Source organism: Chelonoidis abingdonii, chromosome 4 (assembly GCF_003597395.2).
Source record: "Chelonoidis abingdonii isolate Lonesome George chromosome 4, CheloAbing_2.0, whole genome shotgun sequence".
NCBI lineage: Eukaryota > Metazoa > Chordata > Testudines > Testudinidae > Chelonoidis > Chelonoidis abingdonii.
This window is the reverse complement of record NC_133772.1, coordinates 104108827-104126258: the sequence shown is the minus strand read 5'-3', so window position 1 is coordinate 104126258 and position 17432 is coordinate 104108827. Positions and strand designations below refer to the sequence as shown.

The following is a 17432-nucleotide window of genomic DNA, read 5'->3' as shown; positions in this document are numbered from 1 at the left end:
AGGCAAACATCGGCATCCCATTGGTAGAAACACCACAAACAGGATTATAACACAAACATAAGCAAAACCCACATCCAAGTACATTTGGCCTCCTTTCCCCCTTAGGTCCTAAATCCAATCACCCCAAAGTCCAATAACCCGAAAGTCTCTGATCGGCCACCCCTGAGTCAAAAGTTTATCTGCAGAGTTTTACCCCCTAGCCTGGGTGGAAATGGGGCGCACACACAAGTGAAGGGCACCTTACATGGGCCAGGGCCAACTCTCTCCTCTCCGTTTGAATGTTCTGCAGCCTTCATCACGACTAGCTCCACTACACCAGCTGTGCCGCCTCTCCAGCTGACCTTGAGTCACTCCAGCCGTCCCTGCAAACTCGCTCCACTCCACTCACTGTTCATGGGCATGCTCCACTGCTGCACAAACTCTTCCCTCTGCCAGCCGCTTAGCATATGATCTCAGGCTCCCCCACTACGTTAACACAACACTCAGTGATTCAGCTCAGTAAGCTTAGCCCTTTTATGATTTCACTGTGGGCAGGGACCCCGTCTGGTGCACCATTGCCCAACAGAATTTAGCTCAGCACCTCTAGATAATCCCCAGATCAAAATTAGCTCTACTTCTTCAGTGGAGAGAGGAGCATTGCAACTAGTTCCAGCCTCAAAAGGGCCCATAACATCAGGAGCATAACCACCAGTCCCAACGCTCTCTTCATTCTCATGGTTTTGGCACCCATGTCTGTCTGAGCTAACCTTGCTAACGTAATATATGTGAACATCTCTGCATAAAGCCAGGTCTATATTCTCGTCAGTTCACATAATTCAGATGACAAGTAACTTCTATTCTTTCTGCCCATAACAAAGAGATAAAGAAAATTGGATCCCAACTGCAAAATAAACCATCTATACAAAAACCTGTAGGAGAACACTTCAATCTCCCTGGCCTCACAATAGCAGATCTTAAGGTGGCCATCCTGCAGCAAAAAAACTTCAGGACCAGACTTCAAAGAGAAACTGCTGAGCTTCAGTTCATCTGCAAATTTGACACCATCAGTTCAGGATTAAACAAAAAGACTATGAATGGCTTGCCAACTACAAAACCAGTTTCTCCTCCTTTGGTTTTCACACCTCAGCTGCTAGAAGAGGGCCTCATCCTCCCTGACTGAACTAACCTCGTTATCTCCAATTTGCTTCTTGCTTGCATATATATATATATATATACACACACACACACACCCATATATATATATATATACACACACACACCCACACACCTGCCCCTGGAAATTTCCACTACATGCATCCGATGAAGTGGGTATTCACCCATGAAAGCTCATGCTCCAAAACTTCTTTTAGTTTATAAGGTGCCACAGGACTCTTTGCTGCTTTTACAGGAATATGACAATGATGGCTACCAATTGTAATGCACCATCTGCTGCCAAAAGGCAATGAGCTTCTGCTGTGTAGCATTGCAGTCCCATGTCTGCCAGCACCCAGCTACCCAAAGTGCAACGCTCCAGAAGTCAATGCTAGCCTCAGTACTGTGGACGCAGTCCGCCGACTTAATGCACTGAGAGCATTTTGTGTGGGGACACAATCAACCGTATAAGAACAATTTCTAAAAACAGACTTCTATAAATTTGACGTAATTTTGTCGTGTAGACATACCCCTAGACTTAGCAATCAGAAACCAAGGTTTACAAGGTACTTAAAGGTTCCCCGAGTGAACCTTTTTCATTGTTAACACATGCATTTGGAGAACCAAACTTGTTTCCTTTTATCTTCAAATATGAATAGACATTCATAGCAGCTGCGGAAACACTGTCTGACCGCCATTGGCAAAGCCTCTGCAGACACCGGAAATGCTCCAGTTCATTCTCAAAATTGACAACTTATAAATTTAGCAAAAATAAACTAAAATCCAGATAGAACTTTGACCATAAAATCGCTAAGAAAACACAAAGTGAATTTTTGGAAGAGAACTGTCTGTAACTTGATTAAGAACGTAGAGAAGCGTACCATGATTATTTTAACAATCTGACCTTTACAATGGCATCTCTCTCATATCTGCTGTGTCACTGCTTTGGTAACAGTATACCAGACATGCTGAAAACTGCTATGTAACAGCCTAGTTTCTCAGAAGCTATTTCTATTCCTGTTGCAATATTAATGTGATTTATTGTTTTAACAGAATCTTGTTATATTTTAAAAAGAAAGTCATCATGACTTAGTGTAAGAAGAATGTAACAAACACTTGCTGGTTGATAAAAAAAAATATGGGCAAAAAAGCGATTAGGACCTTACCTTCTCATGGATGACAGCAGCAGACAGAGTAGATCTTATTGTAGCTCAGACTGTAGGTAGGAGTAGCTGCAAAGATAGCTACCTTAGCTAGCCAATTTTTAAGATACCCTCCCCCAGTAAAATACATTATAAAGATTATAAATTTGTCAACCCAATCTGAATCTCAGTTGGTTTGCTTCTTGTCAAACATTTTATCAAAGTGTTGTGGGCACTATTTTATTACTACCACTATTGTTAGTGAATATTTCTATTGAGGTATCAGAGGGGTAGCCGTGTTAGTCTGGATCTGTAAAGAGCAACAAAGAGTCCTGAGACACCTTATAGACTAACAGATGTACTGGAGCATAAGCTTTTGTGGGTGAATACCCACTTCGTCAGATGCATGACAACATGGGTATTCACCCATGAAAGCTTACGCTCCAATACATCTGTTAGTCTATAAGGTGCCACAGGACGCTTTGTTGCATTCCTATTGAGGTGTCTCTAAAGTATGTCTTTCAATCTCAGATTGAAAAGTTTTAGAAAAGAAGAGAGGGTTATTTTAATTATGAAACTGACTGGTACACCTACTCTTGACCTGTATTTACTCCAGAAGAAAAAGAAAATGGAAAATGTTGATCTAATAATAGTAAAAATCCATTCTTTAGATGAAATTCTAGTTATTGAGGTTCGTTCAGCCCATCTCCAGGGGCTGTCCAAAATCTCAGGATGTCTTCTGCAGAGACATAGATGCAATGTGTCTTCTGCTCAACACTTTCTTTCTCAATAGGAGTTCTAAACATCCAAGGTTCCCTTTTGCAATACATATCATTCCCCCCCCCTTTCTAATTAATATAACATTTCAATATACAATGTTTTTAAATCTAACTTTTTTAGCCATCTCTCCTACAAACCTTTCAATTCTCCTGGCAGTGAATATTCTATCACTGTTATCACTGTCAGATATCAAAAGGGAAGTGCTTTCTATCTGATTATGAAACAGTAAATCAAAGATGTTAGTTTTGTAATAGGTTAGCAAGAAAAAAACTATTTCTCTACTTTGTGTTTCAAAACTAAATATATAAAATGGCCATTTTCAGCCAGCCAGGGGGATATATCATCATCATCATCATCTGTTTAGTACTTAAACAACAAGCTTGGTCCTGTACAACACAACACCATACCTGCCCCCAACGAGTTTACACTCCAGAAGACTAACCTCAAAGAAAGGACGCACTGGGAAATACATATTGGGGAGTAGAGGAAGGAAAGCTGAGATGAAAGTTGGTCTTATGGTTTAAGTACTGTACTAGGATTTGGATGTTCCGAGTTCCTTTCCCAGCTCTGCCACCAACTTCCTGCTGGACCTTGGGCAAGTTACTGTATCCATGTATCAGTTCCCCATATCTGAAATTGGGATCATAATAATTCTTATCTTGCCAGTTTAGACTATAATCTGTTCAGAACAGGGATAATCTTTTATTATGTGTATATGCACAACACCTAGCACAACAGATTTCAGCTCAGTTATTGTGTGTAGGTACTAACAGAATACAAACAGCAGTAACCCCAGCATCCCCAGTATTCTCACCCAGAACTACTGTTGTAAACTCACTTCTTGTGGACTTCACAGAAGTGTGTTTTCATGGGGGATTTAAATGAGGAGAGGATAGTGGCTCAGTGAAGTAGGACAGGGATTTCATTTCGCACATGGAAAAAACCTCAAAACACAGGAGCAGCAGAATGAAGGTACTGAGCATGGCAGAACAGAAGGGACACAGAGGAAGCCTATGTGACTAGCCTGACGCATAGGCTAGGGAGTAGCGGTACAGGGCGTTGAAGGTGAGCACAAGAAGTATGAATCTGGTGCAGTGTGCAAGGTAGACCCCATAGAGGGTCCAGTCTAAGGCTAAGGATTCAGATTTGACTACAGGATTGTCTGACATCAGCTAGAGAGGTATTTCCTCCGAAGAACAGCTGTCCTAGGTCAGACCAATGACCTATCTAGCCCGGTCTCCGGTCTTCTGACAGTGGCTAGTGCCAGGTGCTTCAGAGGGATTGAACAGAACAGGCAATCACTGACGATCCATCCTCTATCGGAGGGGTAAGCAACCTGCGGCACACAAGCTGATTTTCAGTGGCACTTACACTGCCTGGGTCCTGGCCATCAGTCTGGGGGAGCTCTGCATTTTAATTTAAAATGTTTAAGAAGCTTCATTTTAAAATTAAAAACCTTACTTACTTTACATGTCACAATAGTTTAGTTAGATATTATTGAAAGACACCTTCTAAAAATGTTAAAATGTATTACCGGCACGCAAAACCTTAAATTAGAGTGAATAAATGAGGACTCGGCACACCACTTCTGAAAGGTTGCCGATCCCTGCTCCATCGCCTGCTCCCTGCTTCCGGCAGTCAGAGGCTAGGGACTCCCAGAGCATGGGGTCACGGGCAGCTCTGGGCATCAGCATGCCAAGCACGTGCTTGGGGCGGCAAGCCACTGGGGGCGCTCTTCCGGTCACCGTGAGGGTGGCAGGCAGGCTGCCTTCGGCGGCTGGCCTGCCGTGCTTGGGGCGGCAAAATGCCTACAGCCGCCCCTGCACCGGGTTGCATCCCTGACCATCCTATAATTTCTCGTAGCAAAGAGAGAAATACAAAAAGGGCCAAGGGTAAGAAAGAGTAATACAAACGTTAGGGAGGGAGAGGAATTATTTAAGCTTAGTACTAATGTAGGCACAAGGACAAATGGGTACAAACTGGATATTAGGAAGTTTAGACTTGAAATTAGACGAAGGTTTCTAACCATTAGGGGAGTGAAGTTCTGGAACAGCCTTCCGAGGGAAGTAGTGGGGGCAAAAGACTTATCTGGCTTTAAGACTAAGCTTGATAAGTATATGGAGGGGATGTTATGATGGGATAGTTTAATTTGGGCAATTGATCTTGGATTATCGGCAGATAAGTCTGCTCAATGGTCTGTGAGGGGATGTTGGATGGGATGGGAACTGAGTTACTGCAGAGAATTCTTTCTTGGGTGCTGGCTGGTGAGTCTTGCCCACATGCTCAGGGTTTAGCTGATCGCCATATTTGGGGTCGGGAAGGAATTTTCCTCCAGGGCGGATTGGCAGAGGCCCTGGAGGTTTTTCGCCTTCCTCTGCAGCGTGGGGCATGGGTCGCTTGCTGGTGGATTCTCTGCAGCTTGAGGTCTTCAAACCACAATTTTGAGGACTTCAATAACTCAGTCATGGGTTAGGGGTTGTTATAAAAGTGGATGGGTAGGGTTCTGTGGCCTGCTTTGTGCAGGAGGTCAGACTAGATGATCATATTGGTCCCTTCTGACCTACGAGTCTATAAGTCCATAAATAAACAGTAGGCTTAATAGCCAGTTACAGGCCTGCTTTACTGTAACCCCACAATGAGCTAGTACACAATATCATCAACTGATCACTCCCCAAGAGACTTCATGTCTGCATCCTACCCCTGAAACTATAATCATGTCCAGCTTACGACATGACCAGCAAAGGGCGTCTCTTAAAAGAACTTTTATAGTTACAAACTGGAAGCAGCATTAGAGGAGCCTGGGCTTATGCTCTTGATTGGACACTCCCCCAAAGGAATGTTAACACTTCTATTAGTACAGACTAATGCTACAGAGCCTCTCTCTCTAAAAGTGTGTCAGCTCTCACAGGACTCTGCATCATGGGGGCTGGGAAGTCTGTTACACCGTGATTTCTAAAAGGATGGTTGCAGCTTCTCCTGCTGAAATATGCCTTTGTCCAAGTAAAACATGACATTTTAAAATGGAAGCTGTTTTAAATACAGGCTGAATATACTTGATGTCTATGAGGCAATAGTTTGAATTGCTGCATCTTTGCTTTTAAAAAGTCAGGTATTTCTGTGTCTGCATTCTGCTTCACAAAAGAGGCTGTTTTTTTTTAAACAAAAGAATAAAATTAACAATGAAGGGGCTGCAGTTCAAACTATGCTGCATTCTTTTAGCATTTACCCTTACTTCAGAGCCCAGTCCTGGTATTGGGGCAGAGGGGGGAGGAGAGGAGAGAGGCAAGATAGGGGGTGTTGAATGAACAGAAGGCGCTCATCACAATTCCAGGAGACATGTAGCATTTTATAGGAACAGGCCCTAAAACATTAGCAAAGCCAGGCACGTAACACCCAACCTCAATTTTCTAAAGATCCACATTGCCTTTGGGATTCTGTGATTATTCCATGAATTGGTAACAAGTAGTTTACAAATGTAAAGTACCTTTTATCTCAAGGTCTCTAAGAGAACATCACATCTATATTCATACACTCAGCCACTGGAATGCAGCCACTTCTAGGGTGGCAGATGGACCACACATTGTGCAATAAGTGAGAGAAGGAGAAGAAAATCTGGTCAAGGATCTTAGATAAGAGATTTACCCTGACATGTGCCTTGAGAACTTCAGTGTCCATGCAGATCAGAGAGCTCATTTTTTCAAAATGTCTTGTCTGAGAGCCCCAGACATAGTAAACTGCAGAGTACTTAATTTTTTGAACTAGAAGAATAAAGAGCTGAGTCAGCCTCACTGGGATTCAAACTTCCCAGGAGTCAAAGAATTTCAAACCCAATAGTTAGACCATTATACAGGGCAGGAAAAAAGGTATAGTTTCTGCACTACCGGATTCTTCCCTTTCCCCAGAGGCTTAATGGCAACCTATGCCCATAAGCCACAGCTTTTCCTAAGGTTTTTTAGCAACAAGCCATAATTTTATCCTGGTAAACAAGGCTCTATCAGCACCTAACATCTTCCTGTGTGCCCAATACATCAGATGGGATGTTATCTAATTTTCAAAAATAATACAATTCCCGGTTAAATAAATGTAGAAGACACACACATTTGGTTAAATAGGTAAACAATTACCATCTCCTTTATCCTATAAAAAGGGCTAATGAATAAACACAAACGATGATCTGACCCGAGCATAAGAGAAATTCCAAGTGTTCTCTTGGTGCCTGTCTCTCTAGATATGCAGATTTAGCCATCCTTCAGGAATGCTGAAGACCAGCCCACACCTCTGCCCTGCACATTAACTGATCAAGAGCATGTGTGCCTGTTTAATAAGGAGGTGGCTGCCTGTATTGGCTGTCCTGGAAAGAGGAAAGCATGAGTATCCCAATGTCTCTGTCATTAAATATGTCCATTTAAAAGTGTATGAACATAGACCTTCATATAAGGGTGAAACACCCATCACTGGACCTCAGCTTCCATATTCTTCTTCTTCAACCGACAGGAGAATTCTGCTCTTAAAAGATTTTTCTCAAACCCCCAGAGATAATTAGTTTTAGGATGAACACTTACAGTCATATTTGCATCCCTGTATTATTAAACATTTTATCCTGAAACATAATATTCTAAATAAATGGCTAATATCAATGTCTCATGAGTGTACAGTATAACACATGGGGCATACAGTACAATGTAATATCAATTCGGTGTCTAATATATAAGAGAAGCAGTGTATTACCAAGACTCCTGTATGGATTCATATGGAGCAATGATTTTCTTAAATACAAGGGCCTGAATCCCAACACTATTGCCCATCTGCAGCTCCCAGTGAAGTCAATGGCACGCAGTACCTACAAAATTCAGGCCTCAAAGCCTGTCAGTAGTTTTTACATGGCTCAGTTATTAATTTTATATTATGGGTGAATAAACAGACATTAGGAGGGATTTTCAAAAGTGCCTATGTGACTTAAAAAAAGTCAGTAAGATTTGTGCTCCTAGTAGAACTTGTGCTCATAAGACATTTATGAACTTTTGAAAAGGCCACCAATTCTGACTCAGCTTTGGGTTCTACTATTGAACATAACATTTGATCAATTCACTGCCAACCTCCTTTTCTAGTTTACACTCTGGCCCAGGAGCCCATCCTTAATCAGTAGAAGACAGCCCTCTGCAAAAATAAAAAAAATCCAAGGATGGGAGCTTTGGAGCACATGCATCTTCCATGTTGATTCTGGGGCAGGGTGGAGAAGTCTGTTCTGCATGTCAGACATAATAATTGCAATATGACTTGCTGACCCAAACATCTGACTAGTGTCAATCTTGTGACTATTGATTCTGGAGTTGGTCTGTCAGATTGTATGACTGCTGGGTTGGGAGGAGACAGATTCCCTGCACTCAGCTCCATGTTGCACAGCAATTGTAAAAATTAATGTTCTATAAATCACATTCTTACCAAGACAAAGCTTGAGAAGTTAGTAAATCTGCAAATGCTTTATGTGATATCTCTGTTTCTCACCACACCTCACTGTACAAGTGTACACGCAGAACTCTATCATTAATACAGGAGAGTCCCTTCCCCCCCGTTCCATGTGCGGATATAGGCATGATTTTTCATTTCCAGAACAGTCCAAATTCAGACACTTAAAACAGATTCCGTTAAGAATCTCCCTGATTATTCGTTTCAGGAATTATGAACAAAAGGAAACAATGGAAACAAAATTGAAAACACCCTGTAGGTTTGCTGCTTTTGATCCCTGCTGGAAACAGGTTTTATTGTTCTGATCATGTCATTATACCTTAACAACCAGAATTGTGTTATTTCTAGTAAGTTTCTACAGCACAAGAGGCCAAGATTGTTGGGAAGGAAAATTTCTATTTCTTTAGTACCACTCTCCCCAACTGGTGCCCCCCACCACATACCTGCCCTCCCGCACCCTCTAGGGCATATTAAATGAACAGTAAAACCTCACTAAGATATTCAGCTGGATTAAAGATCAGTAGTGGCTGTGTTGCTCCAACAAGCCAGCATTGTCATACCAGCTTCTATGTCAGTGGGTGTTTCCAAAGCAAACAAACAATGGGGGGGGGGGGAGGAGACGAGACCCCACAGCAGTATGAAAAGGGGGGGGGAAAAAAAAAAAAAAAAAATGGGGGGGGGGGGAGGAGAGAGAAGTAGAGGAAACAAAGCTTTGAAAAGCATAATTCTTTAAAATTATTAGAAAAATCCTAAAATCATTTGATATTTCACAGGACTTGGTTTCCCTAAACTATTTCCTGTCATTCATAGGAAAGTCTAGTTCTGAAAAATTCTAGTGACAGTGCAAATCATTATATGCAAAGTCTGAAGAACACATCTTATTATGTCCTAATAATGTCATGTGCTCTGTCCAATCCTATGCTGCCTTCCCTCTCTACCAACCTTTAGTTACATCCATGCTGATGATGCATGTTAAGGCTATCACATAAATTGATCCCCAAAAGTTGTTAGCAAAAATGCATTATTCACCAGAATTTCCATAATTCAGCCACCAGCCAGACATCCTCCCTCTTCTTCTTGCTAACTCATACCTTCTGAGTGTGCATATTGAACACCCGGTGATTCGAGATTACTCCTTTTACATCGTAAACCACCACAATTCATTTTAACAATCACAGTAAGTAAAGCAATAGCCCTGTGATAATGATTTACCTTTTTGTGTTTTGCAGTTTAACGCAAAAAAGATATTATGATCAGACCACACGGGAAATAGTGTATATGATGCAGTGCAGACTGTCTAATTAAAACCTAGGAGCTCCATTTCAGCTAGTGCCAGATGAGACCATCATGCCTGTCCCTATGAAAAGCAATCAGATCTGATTACATGTACTGGTTTTATGCTTCATATTTAATGCTTTTTGGTCCTTTATATCTGAGGAACATCATTAAAAGATTAATGATTGCTATTCCTTCCTGCTATACTTTTGAAATACATACTAACACTGAGCAACACAGAGCCAGAGACCACTCCCTAATTCCTAGTGGACATATTATATTGATCAATTAAACTGACATATGTCTGGTCTTTTCTTTGCTTCTAATCATCTACACATTCAAAAAAACAAAACAAAACCCAAAGAATTAACATTGTTCTATCCAAGCCTATCAGATTAACTTGAAAGTTAAGTAAAATCAACGTGGTTGCCAGAAGCAAGACCATGATATAAAATAGAAACCATTAGACATAATAAAGAGAGTTTCTAAATTTTGCAGGTGTCGGATTATAATTCAGTCTCATAGACTCTGGTCCTAAACTACGTGCGTGTATTTTATATAAAAATTATTCCCCATACTTGCAGAGGGAGCCATTACAATTTTTCATACTCTGATCTTTTCATTACATGAATAAAACAACACCTGAAAAACCTGAATCTTTGGCTACACCTTTCACTGCAATTGCAGCAAAGAAGAGAGACTTGTTTTACTTCTAATAAAGAGTATATCTTAGATCCACATTATGGTTTAGTAACAAAAAGGAGAAGGAAAGGAAGGAATTCAGTAATACAGCTGGAAGCTTTTGAAAGAAATACTTGATATAAAGGGATGGTAGAATTCAAAACAAAATTTTGTCTCGCTGTTTTGTTTTTAAAATACCAACTGCATAGTATGGAACAGAACCACTTATCAAAGCAATACAGTGCCAACTGCTTATTCAGCATTGTGTAGCATTTTGTATACTACCATGTTATTGAAAACCCAGTGGAATTAAATAATATTCAACATGCACACCATAGAAGAGTTAATAAGTTAAAAGAAGAGTGCTATAAAAATATTAATCCTTCAATATAAGAAGGAGGGAAAGGATTATTCTACCTTTGCAACACTATAATTGTGAACAGCTGTATGTTCTATTTCAGAGAAAAATCATATTGTTATAACAATAATTTAGATGTGAAATTCAGCTATATTCTGTATAGACCCTCAAGATATCACACACAAATACAGCAAAGATTATAATAAATATTTCTGGCTGGCTGTGCCTCCTGTAGGCCTTTGTCTTAGCCTAACTGTCGGAAAAAGATATTTAGGCATGCAACATCTTTCTTCAAAACCCATTTTCACAAGGCAAATCCCACACATTCTAATTTTAGAAGAGACTCATAGAAAATCAGGAAAGCAGTGGTGCAATTAAAAACAAGCCTACATTTAGCACTTACCATCTCCTGTTCAAACCATTCTCTTTTGATGTTTACGGCACATCTGTGGGATGCAATACTAGGAGGTGCCTTGTGTGACCTGCTGCATGATGCTGTGACATCAGTTCAGATGATGCAGCTCATTATGGGAAAGACTGCTGTTGCCGTGGCAACTGAGATGTGATAGGAATCCTTACTGCATTTCCAGGGGAGCCTAAGACAATAAGGAAGCCCTTTAAAGAAACAGACAAAATGCAAAAGGACTCAAAGTGCCACTCCATAAGATTATAGTGTCCATGTAACAGAACGTTTTCTTATTGAGTTCAAATTTAGATGGGAAGAAATTATTCCCCCGCTATGGTAACAAATGTAGACACACGAGTTTAAAATTATTTCCTTATAGGGCACTTAAAAATTAACTACACATTCATTAATGAAAAAATTTAATAAACTAATATTGCGTTTAATGCACAAAGATGTTTGTTTTAAAAGAATTTCTGCCATTTTAATATTAAGCCTGTTGTAACATGAGCTGTTTAAAGGAATAAAAGGTGCCACTCTGCCCCACATCAGAGCTGAGAGCCTTAGAAATTCTCCTTTCTGGTACTAAAAAGAAAACTGGATTAAAAACTTATACATTCTCAACATTTTATGCTGTTAACTAAGTTAGGTGCTTTGTTTTTAAAGCAAAAAACACATTTCTATTCACAAGAGAAGTTTCTAGTCAGCCAAGGAAAAACCTCCTTATAATTTTTCAGCTGTAGGCCAACCTGCAGTACCATCTGCATGCTGAGTAGCCTGGCTTTCTTCTGTCCATCAGGCAGACACACAAATGAAGATTTAGAAAGCTTGCCGGCAATCTGCATGCTTCCGGGTCCACTCTACCATAAGCCCCCTCCTCAGAGCAGTTGAAGGAAAACATTGAAAACAAAAGAACCTCCTCCTAATTTGCATAGGGCTTTGGATTGGTAGATCAGACTGTTAGAAATTACCTTCAGCACCTGGAATTCATCCCCCCTCCCTTGCAATAGCTAAAATAGGGTTGTCTGACACAAATATTAAACTAGAATATGTGAAAATGAGAATTCACAACTGAAGGAAAACCAGCACATTTTTGGCTTTTTGCCAATTCTATTTGATGAGAAAGAATCTGGCAAAACTGCCTTTGCCTTCCATGAAAATTCCTTTTTACATGATAGAAAAGGACAAAATATCTGGACCTTGTAAGCTTTCCCAAGGGGAAACTGAGGCTAGAGAGCCAAAGAGAATTTAGGCCCTAATGGTGTCCAATAAACTCTGGAACCAGTATTGGGACCAGAGCTGTTTGACCCACTAGATCTCAAACTACACATAAGAAGACGTTCCTTTGCTCATGTTTTTAGATACTGTGTCATAGGCAATTAATAAAACCTATGTCAGAAAGGAAAAAAAGCATCAACTGCTTGCAAAATACAAAGCCTCTTCCTACAATTAGGAATTCTCATGGCCCTTGTGACCTGTACTGGATGCCTGATGGCCCCCCCAAGTACTTTCAGTGCTCTATTCATGCTTATAGAATCAGAACTGGAAGGGACTTTGCAGATGTCATCTAGTCCAGTCCCCTGCAGTCATGGCAGGACTAGTATTATCTAGACCATTAAGTTCTAACTTAACTCCATACTACTGCAGACAAAGAACCCCAGCCCCAAAGTACTCTCACACTACACTGAGACTGGTGTTCAGAATAAAAGTTTGGAGAGAAAACCTGTAAAGACTATTCTGTCTGATCCAATCAGAACAATTTGGAAGATAAGATTCTCTCACTGTGGTCAGAACAAACAAGTGGTTCTGACCTGAAATCTATGTGTATAGAGTGACCAGAGAAAGAATGATTGTATTGAAAAAATTGAAACTGTACACTGTATCAATGAAACAAACTAAACACAAAAAAGACTCAAGATACAAGTTCATGCTCACAAGATATTTACAGCTCATTTTTATTTTTGGGTGTTTATCCAGAGAAATTTTTAATTACTTCCACAAAATAAAACAGACATTAACCACATAAAAATAGGATTTATATTGGTTTGGTACATTTAGTCTAGGAAATTGATTGAGTCTTCTCTAAGTACTTATAATGTGTGGATCACCATGGTATCAAAGTAACTTAACATTCTAAAAGTTTAAGTAAAAGGATCTCTATTTTTCTCCTTCCAATTGCTATTTGGTAGATTTTTTTTTTATTACTATTGCTACTACATGGAAAGAGTGAATTTTATATTTTCTTATGAAGGTGATGGGATTAAAATTATTCAAATTCATACAAATGGCTGAGTGGGAATGAACAACAAGCTGGTTGCCTAGTATGCCAACCTTTTCATGTGCCACCTTGAAGAATTTCTGGAAAAATGCACTATGAAACCAACGATATACTTGAGATACATCAAAGATATTTTCATCCTCTGGACAGATGGTTTAAACTCCCTTTGGGATTTCTATCACAACTTCAACAACCACCACCTGTCCATTAACCTGTCTCTGGAAGACTTCCATACTAGCATCAAGTTCCTGAACCTCACAATGAAATTCAGCAATGGAACCCTACAGACAACCATATACAAGAAACCCATGGATCACCATCCCTACTTTCATAGATCCAATAACCACCCCAAATGCACCAAGAAATGTGTTATCTACAGCCAGGCACTCAGTTAATACTCTGATATTGTCATGGTATAATTCCCCACTCTGAACCTTAGTGTCTAAAAGATGGGGTACCAGCATGAATTCCTCTAAGCTCAATTACCAGCTTAGTACTTGTAGTGCTGCCACCAACCAGGAATTCCAGTACCTGGTACACTCTGGTCCCCCCAAAACCTTGCCCGGGGAACCCCAAGACCCAGATCCTCTGGATCTTAACAAGGAAAGTAAACCCTTTCCCCCACCGTTGCCTCTCCCAGGCTTCCCCTCCCTGGGTTACCCTGGAAGATCACTGTGATTCAAACTCCTTGAATCACAAAACAGAGAGGAAAATTCACCTTCCCCCCTCCTTCTCTTCCCCCTCCCAGACTCCCTGAGAGAAAGTAATCCTAACACAGAGAGAAATTACCTTCTCTCCCCCTTCCCTCCTTTCTCCCCACCAATTCCCTGGTGAATCCAGACCCAGTCCCCTGGGGTCTCACCAGAATAAAAAAAACAATCAGGTTCTTAAACAAGAAAAGCTTTTAATTAAAGAGAGAAAAACAGTAAAAATTATCTTTGTAAATTTAATCAGGTGACAGCCAGGCTTACTGAACTTGTTAACCCTTTACAGTCAAAAGAGATATAAAGTACTTCTGTTCTATTAACTCCTACTATCTGTTTATGACAGATATGCTCTGGGGAGGAAGTCTAAGATGTACACTTTAGCACACTCAAAAACTGCCTTTACCAAACAAGGACACTCCAGAGAAGTAGATCACATCACAGAATGAGCCAAATTCCAAGAGAACTGCTTCAGTACAGAAATAAAACCCCTTCTGACCACACACCCCTAGTTCTCATCTACCATCCCATATTTGAACCTATATAGGATATCAAACAAACAACCTCAGCCCATATTTGCTGGGAACCCCATCCTGAAAGAAATCCTTCTCTGAACCCCCACTTCTGGTCTTCAATCAATCCCCAACCTCTTCAAGCCCATCATCAGAAGCAACTCATAGAACTACCCACAATGACTTCCAGATCTCTTTGTTGACTGGTAACAGCTAATTTAGACCCCACCATTTTATATGGGATTATGTTTTCCAATATACATTACTTTGGATTTAACATAGAATTTCATCTGTCATTTTGTTGCCCAGCCACCCAGCTCTGAGAGATCTTTTTGTAGCTCTTCAGTCTGCTTGGGACTTAACTATCTGGAGTAGTTTTGTACCATCTGCAAATTTTGCCACCTCACTGGTTACCCCTTTTTCCAGATAATTTATGCAAGTTAAATAGGACTGGGCCCAGTACAGACCCCTGGGGGACATCACTATTTGCCTCTCTCTGTTCTGAAATTGACCATTTATTCTTACCCTTTGTTTCCTATCTATGAGAGAACCTTCCCTCTTATCCCATGACAGCTTACTTTGCTTAAGAGTCTTTGGTGAGGGACCTTGTCAAAGGCTTTCTGAAAATCTAAATATACTATATCCACTGGGATCAACACAGCTACAATTACACTGTACATACATGGGGGCCAAATTAAGGTTTGCACAAGCAGCTGTAACTCTAGCATTTCCAGAAGTTTCAGTGCTTGACATTGTAATCTTAGGCTATATCTACACTGCAGACCTTACAGTGGCACAGCTGTACCACTGCAGTTACGCTGCTGTTAGGTCTCCCTGTAGCCACTCTGTGCTGGTGGGAGAGAGCTCTCCCACCAGCCTAATCAAACCACCCTTAATGAGCGGCAGTAACTATGTCATCAGGACAGCATCTCAGCCGACATAATAGCACCAGTGTGGACTGCATGGTCTGTGAAACTTATTTTGGTCAGGGTGGGGGAGGGTGTTCTTTTCACAGCCTGACCAACAAAAGTTTTACCAATAAGCGTGTTAGTATTGCCAGCCTTAACATTGTAATGTCTTTTTCCTGACTGTAATATTTACTATATGCCAGTGTGTATACACCTGCTTGAGTATGAGATTAACAAAAAAAACCACATCTACCTAAGGTGAAAATCCTTACCTAGGTGTATAAGAGTCATTTTATACGAATATGTATGGTATGGAGCCCTTGCCAGGGACATACTGGTCCTATGAGAAGTGCCCGATTCCCAACTAGATGAAAAGAAGCTCCCCCTTATCAGTAGAGCAGGCAGGACTTACAAGCTCTTCCAGTAGTCTACCAATATAGAAAAGGAGGAGAGCTGCAGAGACTGTACACTTGTAAACTGCACAATATTCTGTCACAGTAAAACAACCACTTTAGAAGCCTAGAATAAAGCACCCTAGCCAAGACTGACCTGTGTATTCAAAGCTAAGTCTTAAAAATTGCTCTTCATTTTGGGGGATGGGGGAAGGTCATCTACCATACATAGTATGGTATACAAGTTTGTAACCAGACTGGAGATTGTCTTCCCTGCCTATGAAATCCAAATCATTTTAAACCACCATATTAAAGCAAAGCATAATTGTTCAGTAGCACAATCCTGAGAAGGTATACACGAAGGACCATATACTCAAACCCTTCATAGCAAAACCGGTACCACATGACTGAAAGGATGTGTGGATCTGATCTGAAGGGGGCTTCTTCAAGTTTTTCAGTTGCTCCATTTCCTCCCTAAATAGCAGTATTAAACCCTACACTAACTTAACCCATCACTGTGTAATAATGTAGGTACAGTTTATGTCTACCAATAGAACTATTTCAGTTCAATATACTTGATGGGAAATGCATAGACACATTCCCTTCACTTCCCTTTAACGTAAGGTTGCAACTTGTATATTCCCCCCAAAGAATTGCCTTAAACACCTGATAAAAATTAGTATAGCTTTTGACTCAAATTATCAAAGTAGTAACTAAAATGACTCACTCCAGCTATTAGTAGCCATTGTTTTTCTTTACTATCTAGTTCCGGATTGGCGGGACATATGGACCAATCACAAGTTAAACACAATATCTCTTTGCAGTTACACATTTCCTGTCTATAAGCAAAACATGAGCTGGAGTTGTATTTCAATTAAAAAAATTGAACAGGAAAATAAATAGCATTTCTCCTTTCCTTTAGCAGGTACATCTACACTGCAATGTAAGCCCAGGGTTAGTGGAACTCGAGTCAGCAAATCTTGGGTTTGAGAACCAAGGAGTCAAACGCCTGCACTGACTACTGACCCTAGGCCGAGAATATTTGAACCCAGGACCCAACATGCACAATTCAGTACACAGGCCCAAGTTCAGCCAATCATATTGCAGACTTCCCAATGCCTCCTGAAACACAAAAGTTCTTTGTTTGCAGTGCAGCATGAGAAACACTGACTGTCTAACCCTGGGAGACACAGGACATTTGAACACATCCTGCCAAACCATCATTTTGGTCTGTGCACTCCCAGCAACATGGAGGAGTTGTCTTTGAAGAACTTTCCTCACTTGCACTTTCACTGTTTAAGGAAATTGGTAGAGCTTCTGCAAGATGCTGGTGGACATTTTGACAGTATTCTCTGACCCTCTGAATGCACCTGAGAGCTAATGATGAAAGAGGAGGAGAACA

At 40.6% G+C, this 17432-nt stretch overlaps 1 protein-coding gene across 2 annotated transcripts in view; it reads right to left on the bottom strand.

Annotated features, from left to right (window-relative positions):
- AKAP6 (A-kinase anchoring protein 6) overlaps nt 1-11325 on the bottom strand; it is a 405462-nt gene extending 394137 nt beyond the window's left edge. For both annotated transcript variants that reach the window (XM_032798440.2, XM_032798441.2), the window contains exon 1: nt 11237-11325. The gene's annotated coding sequence lies outside the window, so the exon portion shown is untranslated. The remainder of the gene's footprint in view (nt 1-11236) is intronic.
- Between the last annotated feature and the right edge of the window lie 6107 nt (nt 11326-17432).